A 14,264-nucleotide genomic window follows, 5' to 3' on the forward strand; every position below is an offset into this window, starting at 1 on the left:
TACGCAGTACTCTAGATGTTTTATTCCAGCTGTGACCAAGTTGTGGAATGATCTTCCTAATTGGGTGGTTGAATCAGTAGAACTTCAAAAGTTCAAAGTTGGAGCAAATGCTTTTTTGTTGACCAGGCGGACATAGTCTTTTTATAGTTTATTTATAACATACTGTATTTGTTTTTGATGTTGTTAGTAGTTTATTATATGACATGTCTGTTTTGACGTTGTTTCTTATTTTAGAATGATTTATTGTTAATTTGTTCTCTTCATTTATTTATTTCCTTATTTCCTTTCCTCACTGGGCTATTTTTCCCTGTTGGAGCCCCTGGGCTTATAGCATCTTGCTTTTCCAACTAGGGTTGTAGCTTGGATAGTAATAATAATAATAATAATATACACCAATAAGTACCTTAAGAGCAAAAGTCGGATCTTCGTTTTACTACACCAGAGATATGAAAATGAAACTAAATTGTGTGAAATATATAATGTAAAATAATGGAAATGCACGGGTAAAAGAAAGCTTTCTTGATAGGTTTGAAAAACAACAAATGAAATGGGGAAAAAATATTAAAGATTATTTACAAGTTCTGAATTTAAACCTCCAGGACCTTCTCAATGTAAGAGATCTTGATTAAAAAATGGAATTTCTAGACTCAAAAAATATGGGAAGATGAAATAAAATAAAAAGCACATTACAACTATACAAATGGAAACCACAAATAAAGGAAGAACAAAACATATATGGAAACAGGCAGGATTGGCCATACTTTTTAGAGCACTCATCAACAAACAAGATCTGCAGTGGAGGAAGAAATTTTAAAATGCCAACACAAAATGCAAATTATGGGATGACGAGGAAGAAACAATGCACTTTATACTAAGATTGCAAAAAAAACTTGACAATAAGAAATGAGAATGTCCTACTTATGTGACCACACCCTGAAAATAGAGAAAACATAATGAAAAAATTACTACTTTTTGAAATAGAAAAGGAGGAAAACATATGAATATCAAAAAATTATATATAAAATTTGGTAAACCAGAAAAGAGATGTTAGACAAGCTCTAAAATAGAGAAAACAATGAAAAAACTACTACTTTTTGAAATATAAAGTGAGGAAACTATATTTGAATATTGAAAAATTATTCACAAACTTTGGAAAGCCAGAAAAGAAATGCTAGACAAGCTCTAAACTAAAGCAAAGCAAGAAAAAGAGTAAAATAAAGGAACAACTACAGGTTCGCCATTATAAAGGCTATGACCCAACTATATACTGTACTGGACTGGAAGGATATTTACGAAAAAAGTGTAAATGACGAAATTGATGTTTGTAATTAGGATTAAATAGGTGAACTTAACACCAAGGAAGTTTTTATAGTAACGAAGATAAGGTTGGACATGCTAGAACAAAGAAAATTACAGAAACAAAGGAAAATGTCAGGCTAAGAGTTGAGCAGAGAAGCTATTAATACAACATTATTTGTTTAATAGTAGGAAGTTTGGAAATCTAAAGTAAAACTAGTAGCATAGAAATAGAGTTGCAAAATAGTGCAGCATTGGCATTTAGAAGTAATGTAAGGTAGCATTGCTGTCTGCATGAGGTAACTAATGATAATGAATTTTTGCACTTTCTTCAGATTGCAGCACTTGACACTTACACTTTCAATAGTGTGGTCGTAATTGCAATAATGTAGAGAGACCGAGGAACCAGGAATTGGCTAGAGCTGTACTGTATTCAACAGATGTCTACAGTGATACACACTAGATAAAATCTGTCAAGGTATTTATGAAATTTGAATCCCCATAAATCTTAAATTTTCATTATATTAATCTCTTCTGTACACACGAGATCAATTAATCCCCCCCAATCCAAGACATAATTCCTGCACAGTAGTTTTCTCAAATCACTTTCTATTCTAATACATTTTCTTGGATGTCATTGTTGATACAACAATTAGCTTTCTGTTTCAATTATCACATCGTATCAACAATTACAGCAGTGCCCCTGTTGAAAAAGAAAACTGCAACATTTGAGGTGTGAGATGCAAACTCGAGAAAGTATTGAATAAACACAAAATACGCGGTTTTGCTGAATAGCGAAAAGGACCGTAAAGGGACATAAAAAGAATAATGGAATGTAAAGGTCAATATATGTAGATTTTTTTAGAAGTTTTCCAGGCAGTAACCATATAGCTACACTATTGTTGCTCATGTGAAAATAAAAAAAATAAGCTCAAAATAATGACCCATGAGGTTTGTGAGCGCAGCTCATCCATGTACCACTTGCCAGAGCAGAGGACCAGTGATGTAATATTAATTCTGCGAACGCAGCAAGTCACAGCAGAGCAAAATTCATTGAAACTGTAGCTAAGACTGAGGCCTAATAATGTTCGGTATTGTCAACTCGCAATATCACCCACTCTGGAAATTGCCTATGTCCATTGCAGGTGAACCACTAATCACTTTCTGATGAGTATAGACTAGTAATATCCTAGTTTTATATCCCTTTACATTCCTTTATGCTATTCATTTCCTTTACGTTCCTTTACGCAATTAATTTCATTTACGTTCTTTTATGCTGTTCATTTACTTTTCATTACACTTTCATGAAAGTATAAAAAGATCTAATTCCCCATGTGTAATATAATCTCCAGCAATAAAGAATAAAAAGTCTATATGGCTGAGGGGAGGCTCTTAGGCTTTAAAGTTCATTCCCCCCAGAAACCTACCTAGGATAGGATCTACGGCATGAAAGGGTGCAATAGCCTACAGTATACTAGCATAATGATCCCTACCTGGGATTCCACTAACTTACTGTACTTTGACACACACACACATATATATATATATATATATATATATATATATATATATATATATATATATATATATATATACTGTATATACAGTATATATGTAGATTGAGTAATTGATTGATTTGCAGTTTTCTAGCATCCTGACAATATATATATATATATATATATATATATATATATATATATATATATATATATATATATAGTAGGCTATATATATATGATAAATTTTTCACATTTAGATGTGTTTTCATATTTCAAATAAGCCATATATTTTAATACATTGTCTGGATTCTCTTACTTACCTTGGCATCAGAATCTCAAGGCAAAATCACTCAAAGACAATAGCTTATGATGGCCGGGAATCGAACCCTGGTCTAGGATGCTTGTATGACAGTGACCGTACCATTTAGCCCCGAAGAAAGATACAAGTCAATGACAGTTCTTCTGTACATATACCTTTAGAATTCAGAATTCAGATTTTTTGTACTTAGAATTGAAATCAACCCATCTTCACCGTCGTAGCTAATTGGCCGATTTGTAACTTGGCATTCGATTCGTGATAAATTTTGCACATTTAGAAGTGTTTTTTCATATATCTAATAAGCCATATATTTTAAATACATTAATATCTTGGTTCTCTTACCGACTTCGGGATCAGTCTCTCGAGGCGAAACCACTCAAAGACAATAACATCTGACCGTCCGGGAATCGAACCCTGGTCCAGGATGCTTTATTACAGTGACCGTACCATTAGCCACAAAGAAAGATAAAAATCAATGACAGTTCTTCTATACATAAACCTATCGAAATCAGGTTTTTTGTACTTAGAATTGAAATCAACCCATCTTCCTATCGTAGCTAATTGGTAGGTTTGTAACTTGGCATTTGATTAATGATAAATTTTGCAGCTCCTCCAACACCACCTCTAGCTTCTCCAGCTCCTCATCCCGACTCTTCAGCTCTTCTTCCAGCATCTCATCCTGACTCTCCAGCACCCCTTCCTGACTCTCTAGCTCCTCTTCCAGCTTCTCCATTATCTCATCCTGACTCTCCAGCTCCTCTTCCAGCTTTTATAACATCTCCCACTTCCTCCTTCCAAAAAGCCTGTCTCCCCACCACTTTCAATGCCCCTTCCTGTGTGCAAGCCAACCACAGGAATAAATGTAAGGAATTGTCATATGGATTACTCTACTTCTAGTCTACTAATACATTATTAGTATAGATACACTACTATATAGGGAACAGTATTTGTATTTATCGTCTTCATCATCTCCTACGCCTATTGACTCAAAGGACCTCGTTAGATTTTGCCAGTCATCTCTATCTTAAGCTTTTAATTCTATACTTTTCCACTCATCATCTCCTACTTCACACTTCATTGTCCTCAACCATGTAGCCCTGGGTCTTCCAACTCTTCTAGCGCCTTGTGGAGCCCAGTTAAACGTTTGGTGAATTAATCTCACTTGGGGAGTGTGAAGAGCACGCCCAAACCATCTCCATCTACCTCCACCATGCTCTCATTAACATATGGTACTCGAGTAATCTCTCTTATAGTTTCATTTCTAATCCTGTCCTGCCATTTAACTCGCATTATCCTTCCCAGGGCTTTATTCTCAAATCTACTAAATCTGTTGGAGATTGTTTCATTGCCATACCATGACTCCTGTCCATACAGTAACACCGATCTCGCTAAACTGATACAGTCTGAATTTTATATGCAATTTCAGTCTATTTGATTTCCAAATTTTACTTAACCTAGCCATTGTCTTATTTGCTTTTTTCAACCTTTCACTAAACTCTAATTTTAAAGACCCTGTATTGGAGGTCACATTTCCTAAATACTTAATTTATTCCACCTCATTAAATCCTTTATTCTTCCAATAATATTTCATCTTCCATTGCATATTCCATTCTCATAATTTCTTTCCTCTATTTATCTTGAACCCAACCTTGTGTGATATTTCATGCATCCTGTTGTTTTCTGCTAGTAAGGCCAGCATCAACAGCATACTCTAGGTCTTCTAATTTCTTATTACAAATCCAGTCCAATCCTTCTCCACCATCTCCAACTGTTCTACACATTACAAAAGGAGGATAAACAACATATGTGACAACACATTCGCTTGGAGTACTCTGCCGTTTAGTGGAATTTCATTTGATAAGACTCCATTAAGATTAACTTTGCACTTGCTATGCTCATGAACAGACTTAATCAAATTCACATATTATGAGGAATTCCATAATAATGTCGGATTCTCCACAAAATTGGCAGGTGCACACTATGAAATGCTTTTTCATTTGTATGTATTTGGTACAGTTACCGGTATATATGAATGGTAAAGACTTGTTTTCTCTTTTTTAAAGTATACTATTAATATCCAGTATGTATACATGAATGTACATACAGTATGTTCTGCATATAAAATTGGAATTATGACTAAAATACACTTACAATTCATTTTAAGATTGGATCTCATTCATTACTTGATGACCTCCTGTAGCTCCTCACTTCTCCAAGTCTTGTGCCTCACACATAGGCCCTTTGCACCTACAGATTTACAGTTAAGTTTATCCTTGCATTCACAGTATTTATCTCTCTTGGGCCAATTCTTGCTTTGTGCTACTTCCAATAATGATATATTTTTTTCCCCTCTTTAGTAACCATACCAATAATTTATTCGTTATCATCAGAAACACTTTTTAGCCTTTGTAAGTAACAGGTCTTGTCTTCCTAAAGAGAGTTTGTTCCGTAACCGAAATACAAACCACGCTATTTACAAAGGGTTTACTTTTAGCGCAGCTGAAATGACGAGCCAATAGTTTTTAACGAGGGTTAATTACCCCCGCGCTAGTTAGCGGGGGGTGGGGAAGGGTAGCTTGCTACCCCTCCCCCCTCCACACACCGGTGACTTGCCCCACTTCACTTTTGGCTCGGCGGTGATCAGACGTGTCTGTTCATCGCCTTCGTGACAGCCTTTAATTTTCTTCTTTTTCTTTTCAGCTTGTGTGATTGGTTGGAAGTTGACCTTCAGTTATTTTCTTTTATTTAATATGCGGACATGCCCTGGAGTTGCCGGCCGTCCTTGTGGGACTTTCATGTCGGACGTGATTACGGATCCTCACACCCTCTGCCCTCAATGTCGGGGCCGACGGTGCGACCAGGATAACATGTGCCGTGAGTGCAGGGAGTGGTCTGCCTCCCAGTGGGAGAGGTTTGGCCGTCGGCGTAAGAAGAAGTCCAAGAGAGACCGTTCTCCTCCGGGGTTAGCCTTGAAGGAGGAAGGTTCTCGGGACTCTTCTTCCGCCGCCCAAACCTCCTCCGAAGCTCCCCCTCGTCCGCCTCCTAAGGAGAGTCGTCCGAGTGGGAGCGCAGGCCCTTGTTCTGTTTCCCTACCTTCGGTGGGGGGAGAGGGCGTCGCCTCCCATAGCGAGGCGGTTCCCCCTCCTCCTCCGGGGGAGGTTATTGATAATAATACTTTATCCAGTGATGATCTGTTGCAGATTTGGTCGTCCCTGGGGCTTAAGGGCTTGCCCTCCAGGGTCGCTCTTATTGACCTTGTCTCGTTGGGGGCCGCTGTTAAACAGTCGCCGGTGGTAGCGGAGGTAGACCCTCTGTCTATTGTCGACGTCGTGGTGACAGAGGCCTCCGACGTGGCTGGGCCTTCCGACGCAGGTGCTGTTGCTGGTGATGGTGCTCTAGGCTCTCCTCCTCCTTCCGTGCATCCTTCGAAGGGGGAAGTGAGTCCTTCGGTCTCGACTGCTGCCCAGCTTCCTTCAGAGGGAAGTGTTTTGAAGGAGACTCCCCTTCGGAGGACCGATGGTCCCGACGATCTCCCCCGAGGCCGCCTCCGCCGTAAGGCTCACCGCCCTCTACGCCACAAGGGCCTCCCTTCCCTTTACAGGGGGACTAAGAGGCGCCTTTTTGGGTCTTCGTCCTCCGGGGGGGACTCTCCTCGTCAGCCTCAACCGACTGCTCCGCCCTCCTTGAACCTCTCTGCGGACCGCTCTCCATCTCCTGCCGGATCTTCGCCTTCTGGAGAACTCGTCACCCGACGGGCAACGGTCCCTTCGGGGCTAAGGGATTCTTCCCTTACGCGAGCAGGGCCAGCGCACAAGCGCTCTCCTGCTCGCCAGCGATCTCCTGCTCGCCAGCGATCTCCTGCTCGTCGACGATCTCCTGCTCGCCAAGACTCTCCTGCTCGCCGACGCTCACCTGCTCGTCGGCTCTCTCCTGAGGTTCGCCCCCCTCGCCAGCGCTCTCCTGCTCGTCAGCGCTCATTTGAGGGCCATCGCCCTGCGGTCTCTGACCACCCTTTAGTTCCTGCTGAACTCCCTGCTCACCATCCACCTGGTCCTGTGGCTACGCAACATCGTGCTGCGCGTGTGTCAGAAACACATGTTCGCCAACGCGCCAGCGATCTTCCCGTTCCTGCTCGTGAACCTATCCTCTCACAGGACACGCGTCGACCTTCTGCTCGCCAGCGATCACCAGCTCGCCAGCGATCACCAGCTCGCCAGCGATCACCAGTTCGCCAGCGATCACCTTCACATGCTGCCCGCCATCGCACGTACCTGCATGATCGCCCGCTTACGCATGCTGCTCCTCATCGCAATACCCTGAACGATCGCCCTCCTGCGGATGCTGATCACCATCGCACCCTTTCACGCGATCATTCACCTGCGCATGCTGCTCGCCATCGCACAACCCTGCACGATCGCCCGCTTACGCATGCTGCTCCTCATCGCAATACCCTGAACGATCGCCCTCCTGCGGATGCTGATCACCATCGCACCCTTTCACGCGATCATTCACCTGCGCATGCTGCTCGCCATCGCACAACCCTGCACGATCGCCCGCTTACGCATGCTGCTCCTCATCGCACAACCCTGAACGATCGCCTTCCTGCGGATGCTGATCACCATCGCACCCTTTCACGCGATCATTCACCTGCGCATGCTGCTCGCCATCGCACAACCCTGAACGATCGCCCGCTTACGCATGCTGCTCCTCATCGCGCAACCCTGAACGACCGCCCTCTTGCGCGCAATCATTCACCTTCACATGCTGCTCGCCATCGCTTACCATCACGTGGTCATTATCGCCAGCGATCTTCTTCACCTACGCGGCAGCACGATCCCTCGCCGTCGCGCCATCGCTTGCGTTCGTCGCCTCGGACACGTGTTCATTTACCTGCCCACCCTCACGCCCACTCGCCTGCGCGCCCGCGCGACCGCTCGCCTGTGCGCCCGCGCGACCGCTCGCCTGTGCGCCCGCGCGATCACCCGCGCAACCATTCGCCTTTGCGCGACCGTTCACCCTCGCGCGACCATAGTTCGCAGCGAATTCCACAGCCGGTGGTAGCAGCAGGGACGCGTGCTCCTAGACGGCACTCGGGATCACCTCCATCCAAGCACAGGTTGGTATTGCAGGACGAGGACAGGTCATTACAGCATTCTTCCCCACCTTCTTTTCAGGCAGGTACCGTCGTGTCCACTCCAAAGGATCGCCCGATCCCTTTCACCTTAGCGAGGATTTCGGACTCTGTGTCCTTTGAGCAGCAGACTTGGTTTGGTCCGCTGGCACGGGCGTTAGTGAGGGTTATGAAACCAGCACTCGCCGGCCAGGGTAACAAACCAGCGGCTGTCTCTCCTACGCTGAAGAGAAAGAGAGGAGTGGACTTCGTGGTGACTTCCCCCAGGGCGAAGTTGGTTCCCAAGAGGTCGGTCTCGAGGGTCCCCTCTCCTGCACGAGTACTCTCTCCTTCTCCCGTGGACGAGGCCTTTCCGTCCTCAGGTGAGTCCAGTGGACCGGTAGTCTTCCCCCCGGCACCAGGGGGGGAGACTTCGCTTCAGGCAGGAGAATCGTCTCGTGAGGAAGGGGCCCCTCGAACCTCGTTGTTGGGATCCTGTATCCCTCCTAGGAGGGAGCCCAAGGATTCCAAGACCATCCCTAAATCCTCTGCAAGGATTCGACAGGAACCCACGACTACCCAGGGGAATGTCCACGTATCACCCCAGGAAGAGATTCCTGGGGCAGGAGACTTAGCTGCCAGCCCGCAGGGAGGAGAACAGCAAGAGTCCGAACATGCCTTCTGGCAGGTCCTAAGCCTGATAAGGCAACTTAACAGTCTTACGGATCCAGTCATCCCCCCCCGTGAAGGCAAAGACACAATTCTGGATGAAGTGTTCGACGTTCGGAAGGCCCCTAAGACCAGTGCAGCTCTGCCCTGGTCTCGGGGGCTGAAGAGTGCCAGAGCTAGGGCCAATGCTCAGCTCGCACTTCTTGCCTCCTCCAGTCGTTCCACTGCCGGGAACAAACTCATCCCTCCTCCTCGCCTTCAGCAGAGGAGGTATTTCGAGATCCTGGGTGAGCACAACCTCGCTCTTCCGCTCCATCACTCTGTGGAGGAGCTGGCGAAGGGAGTTCCCTTGGAGAAACTCTCTGCCCGGCAGGTGTCGTTCTCGGCGGCAGAGATCCTTAACCACGAGAAGGTCGCTAAGTGTGCCATGCAGGCCACTTCGTGGCTGGACTTCTGGTTAGGATCTCTGGGCATCCTATTGCGATCTGAGGACTTGTCCAAGGAGACCAATAGGAAGGCCCTAGAGACCTTCTTGCTCTCGGGCACCCGCTCCATCGAGTTCTTGGCGCACCAGGTTACCACCCTGTGGGCCAACTCGGTGTTGAAGCGTCGCGATGCTGTGTCCGAGAGATTCCATCCGAAGGTCCCCGCCGTAGATGTGTGTAGGCTCCGACATGCCTCCCTCCTGGGGGAGAGCCTGTTTGAGCCTCAAGACTTGGAGCGAACGGCTGAGAGGTGGAGAAAATCCAGCACGGACTCCCTCCTCCACAGGGCCCTTACAACTCGGCCCTATAAGCCTCCAGCCCCGCCACAACAGCAGCAACAGCCTCGTAAGGCTCCAAAACAGGCACCGGCAGCTAAGAAAGTGGTGTCTAAGCCCCAGCCCTTTCCAGCCAAGGTCAAGAGGGGTGGTAAGTCCTCCAGGGGAGGCAAGACTTCTAGGGGTGGCGGCCGCGGCCGCAAGCCCTAGGGGTGGCAGTCCCCCTGCGTGTCCACCTGTGGGGGGATGCCTTCAGCGTTGCGTCCGCAGGTGGCAACATCTCGGGGCCGATGCTTGGACGATCTCGGTGATCGGCCAAGGTTATCGCGTCCCGTTCACGTCATCTCAACCTCCCCTGACAGCGAATCCAGTGTCGTTGAGCTCCTATGCCATGGGATCGGCAAAGGGGCTGGCCCTTCAGGCCGAAGTCAAGACCATGTTCGAGAAGGGTGCTCTCCAGGAGGTCGTGGACGGCTCTCCAGGCTTCTTCAGTCGACTCTTTCTTGTAAAGAAGGCTACTGGAGACTGGAGACCCGTCATCGATCTCTCGGCTCTGAACAGGTTTGTCAAACAAACCCGGTTCAGCATGGAGACAGCAGACACGGTCAGACTTGCGGTGAGACCACAAGACTTCATGTGTACACTGGATCTAAAGGATGCGTACTTCCAGATCCCAATCCATCCGTCTTCCAGGAAGTACCTGAGATTCTGCCTAGACAACAAGATCTACCAGTTCAAGGTGCTGTGTTTCGGTCTCTCCACAGCTCCTCAGGTGTTCACCAGAGTGTTCACCCTGATTTCGACTTGGGCGCACAGGAACGGCATTCGTCTCCTTCGTTACCTAGACGATTGGCTGATCCTAGCAGACTCGGAGTCGACCCTTCTTCGACACCGAGACAGGCTTCTAGATCTTTGCCAGGATTTGGGGATCGTGGTAAACCTCGAGAAGTCCTCTCTGCAGCCGTCCCAACGACTGGTTTATCTAGGCATGCTAATAGACACCAATCTCCACAAAGCCTTTCCATCAGACGACCGGATAGCAAGGCTGAGGAGGGTGGCGGAACCTTTCCTCAGGCGAAAAGAACTCCCCGCCCAATCGTGGTTGCGTCTCTTGGGCCACCTATCCTCCCTGGCCCGTCTGGTTCCAAACAGCCGCCTCAGGATGAGATCCCTTCAATGGCGGCTCAAGTCCCAGTGGAATCAAGGATCCGATTCCCCGGACACTCTGATCCCAATGGGGTCTCTGGAACAGACGGACTTGCGGTGGTGGCTGGCCGACGAGAACCTGCGAAAGGGAGTGAGTCTTCTCGTCCTTCCCCCGGAATTGACTCTGTTTTCGGACGCGTCAAAAGAAGGGTGGGGGGCGCACGTTCTGAACCAGAGGGCCTCAGGCCTTTGGTCAGAATCAGAAAAGTGCCTACACATCAACCTGCTAGAATTGAAGGCCGTCTTTCTGGCCCTTCAACAGTTCCAACGGTTCCTGGCGGGTCACTCCGTGGTGGTGATGAGCGACAACACCACGGTAGTGGCTTATATCAACAAGCAGGGAGGCACTTTTTCGCAACAGCTATCCCATCTTGCAGTAGAGACTCTGAGGTGGACCGAAACCCACTCGATAACACTATCAGCTCGCTTCATTCCTGGCAAGAGGAATGTGCTCGCCGACAGTCTGAGCAGGGCTTCGCAGATAGTGAGTACCGAGTGGTCTTTGGATCCTCAGATAGCCAACAAAGTCCTGACTTTGTGGGGTTCCCCGACGGTGGACTTGTTCGCGACAGCCTTGAACTTCAAGCTGCCCCTGTACTGCTCACCAGTCCCGGACCCCAAGGCACTCTGGCAAGATGCTTTCCAGCAACGGTGGGACAACATCGACGTGTACGCCTTCCCACCATTCTGTCTGATGAGAAGGGTGCTCAACAGGACCAGACTATCGGTCAACTGTTCCATGACTCTAGTAGCTCCGCTATGGCATCACGCGGAATGGTTTCCGGACCTTCTGCAACTCCTGACGGAACTCCCAAGGGAGCTTCCTCCACGACACGAGCTTCTCAGACAACCCCACTCCGGTGTCCCTCACAGGGCCGTAGCCTCGCTTCGGCTTCACGCCTGGAGACTATCCAGCGTCTCCTCGCGGAGAGAGGCTTTTCGCAACAGGTTGCGGAGAGAATGTCTCGGCACCTGCGAAGGTCCTCTGAGGGAGTCTACCAAGCGAAGTGGAGAGTCTTTTGTGGTTGGTGTCGTGGAAGGGGTATCTCTCCACTCGATGCCACTATTCCAGCAATAGCGGACTTCCTTGTGTATCTGCGAGAAGAAATGCGCCTTTCTGTCTCGGCAGTGAAAGGCTATCGCTCAGCCTTAAGCTTGGCCTTCAGATTGAAGGGCGTGGATATTTCTTCATCGCTAGAACTCTCTTTACTCATACGTAGCTATGAGCTTACCTGCCCCCAGTCGGAAGTGAGACCCCCTCCTTGGAACGTGGTTCGAGTTCTCAGGTCTCTCAAGAGACCTCCCTTCGAGCCATTACGCCAGGCCTCCGATCGCCACCTGTCTTGGAAGACGGCTTTCCTACTCGCCTTGGCCTCGGCCAAGCGAGTTAGTGAACTTCATGGTCTCTCGTACGACATCGCCCATTCAAGGGGATGGGGGGAGGTAACGTTCAGGTTCGTCCCTGAGTTTGTGGCCAAGACTCAGAATCCTGGAGTGCCGGATCCTCGGTTCGACTCTTTCAGGATCGCGAGTCTCCGTTCTGTAACAAACGACCCAGACCAGCTGCTACTATGCCCAGTGAGGTGTCTGAGGTACTACTTGAAGAGAACGGCTGCAGTCCGTCCTCATGTGCGAGCTTTGTTTGTGAGCACAGGCAGGACAAAGAGGAGGGTCACAAGGAACACCATCTCTGCTTGGATTCGAAGGGTTATCCACCATGCCCTGAATCCTGACCCTCCTCCGTCACGTCGCCCTCGGGCCCACGATGTCAGGGGTATTGCTACATCCCTGGCCTTCAAGAGAAACTTCTCTATGACGCAGGTACTTCAAGCGGGGGTCTGGAAGCGTCAAACGACCTTCACAGCCCACTACCTGCAAGACGTGACCCACAGGAGCCTCGATACGTTCTCTATCGGCCCTGTGGTGGCTGCACAACAGCTGGTCTAACCTCAGGCTCCTTTTTGGACAAGTAGCAGTAGGTTGAGGGCGTTGTTACCCGGTCTTAGTCTGTGTGAATGAAAGAGTATGTCTGACCCTTACTTCTTTCTTCATTCTCCCCTCTCTTGGGGAAGCAGCATCCTGGCCCTCACATAGCTGACCTCAACCTCTGCAGGTAACCCATGCTTCTTTGTGCTCCTAGTATTAAGCTTAATACTGTTGCGTCTCCCATACCCTGACGAGGTGGTATGGGGAACGTCCTATCCTAGAATTCCTATCTGAAGGTCTCAAGGTCAACTTCATAGGACGAGTCACACTCTCCTCCTCACACTACTTATGTAGGCCACTCGTTCCTAGCGATGCTAGGAACCTGTGAGGTACAGGGGCTCCCTCTCTCTAGTGCTGCTCACTAAGGGATCGAGCCCCCGGGCAAGCCGAAGTCAGTAAGGCTGGGGACTTTCCACCCTTCCTAAGGGGTAAGTCACCCTTTGTAAATAGCGTGGTTTGTATTTCGGTTACGGAACAAATGACAAATTCGAAGATAATTTGTATTTTTCCTAACCATACAAACCTTAGCTATTTACACATATGTGCCCGCCATCCCTGACCCCCAAGTCAAGTCCTACCTCTAAGTGAAGTGAAGCAAGTCACCGGTGTGTGGAGGGGGGAGGGGTAGCAAGCTACCCTTCCCCACCCCCCGCTAACTAGCGCGGGGGTAATTAACCCTCGTTAAAAACTATTGGCTCGTCATTTCAGCTGCGCTAAAAGTAAACCCTTTGTAAATAGCTAAGGTTTGTATGGTTAGGAAAAATACAAATTATCTTCGAATTTGTCATATTTTTTATGTCTTTTTCTTATTTTATTCTTGAAATGTTACTTACAAGATAATTTTACTTTTATTATTAAAGGTGTAGCCTTTTTTCTTGATTCCTATTACTTGAAAGGTAATCTTGTGTCATTAAAGATGTAGCCTTTTTCCACTTTCCTTTGCTCCTCTACCTAAAAAAAATAGAGTTGATATGACTCTAGTAGGGAAATTCCTTAATTCTGTGACTGTATTAGGATTAACCCATATACAGTACTGTAATTGTAAAGGTTTGACTTGAGTGTACAGTACAGTGTTCGGTTCATACCTAAACATAATTCAAGTTTATTTTGTTGGACTAGAGCCATTCCATATAGAGCAGAGTGATACTAACTTATAAGCACATTAATCTTAAAGAATTATTTATTTAGATATCTATTCTGATACTGCTCAGGCTATTGACTGAAAAGAAGTAACAAGTCCTCCTCTAAACTCTACACCACTAGAAGTTGAGTTGGTAGAAGACTAGATTTAAAGTACTGTAGTACCACTTAAGGAATTTATTTCCTTTCTTATCTCCTTCATGACTTTTTTATTAATCCTGATAGGATGTCATTATCCCAGTGTACATCAAAATGTGCAAATTTGGATAATTGATATCA

The 14,264-nt window shown here is 46.9% G+C and overlaps 2 protein-coding genes across 8 annotated transcripts in view; one reads left to right on the plus strand and one right to left on the minus strand.

Annotated features, from left to right (window-relative positions):
- The window catches only part of LOC137656811 (gastrula zinc finger protein XlCGF57.1-like), a 150,374-nt gene that overhangs the window by 71,017 nt on the left and 65,093 nt on the right, over nucleotides 1–14,264 (minus strand). The window contains exon 1 of one of the 2 annotated variants that reach the window (XM_068391143.1): nucleotides 3,457–3,875. The exons of the other annotated variant lie outside the window; for it this stretch is intronic. The gene's annotated coding sequence lies outside the window, so the exon portion shown is untranslated. Of the gene's footprint in view, nucleotides 1–3,456; nucleotides 3,876–14,264 lie in introns of those variants that run through there. 2 annotated transcript variants of the gene reach the window in all.
- Nucleotides 1–14,264, plus strand: part of LOC137656782 (zinc finger protein 345-like) — a 29,878-nt gene that overhangs the window by 12,422 nt on the left and 3,192 nt on the right. For 2 of the 6 annotated variants that reach the window (XM_068391079.1, XM_068391088.1), the window contains exon 2: nucleotides 1,632–1,774. The exons of the other annotated variants lie outside the window; for them this stretch is intronic. The gene's annotated coding sequence lies outside the window, so the exon portion shown is untranslated. The remainder of the gene's footprint in view (nucleotides 1–1,631; nucleotides 1,775–14,264) is intronic. 6 annotated transcript variants of the gene reach the window in all.

This window comes from Palaemon carinicauda, chromosome 1, assembly GCF_036898095.1.
Source record: "Palaemon carinicauda isolate YSFRI2023 chromosome 1, ASM3689809v2, whole genome shotgun sequence".
NCBI lineage: Eukaryota > Metazoa > Arthropoda > Malacostraca > Decapoda > Palaemonidae > Palaemon > Palaemon carinicauda.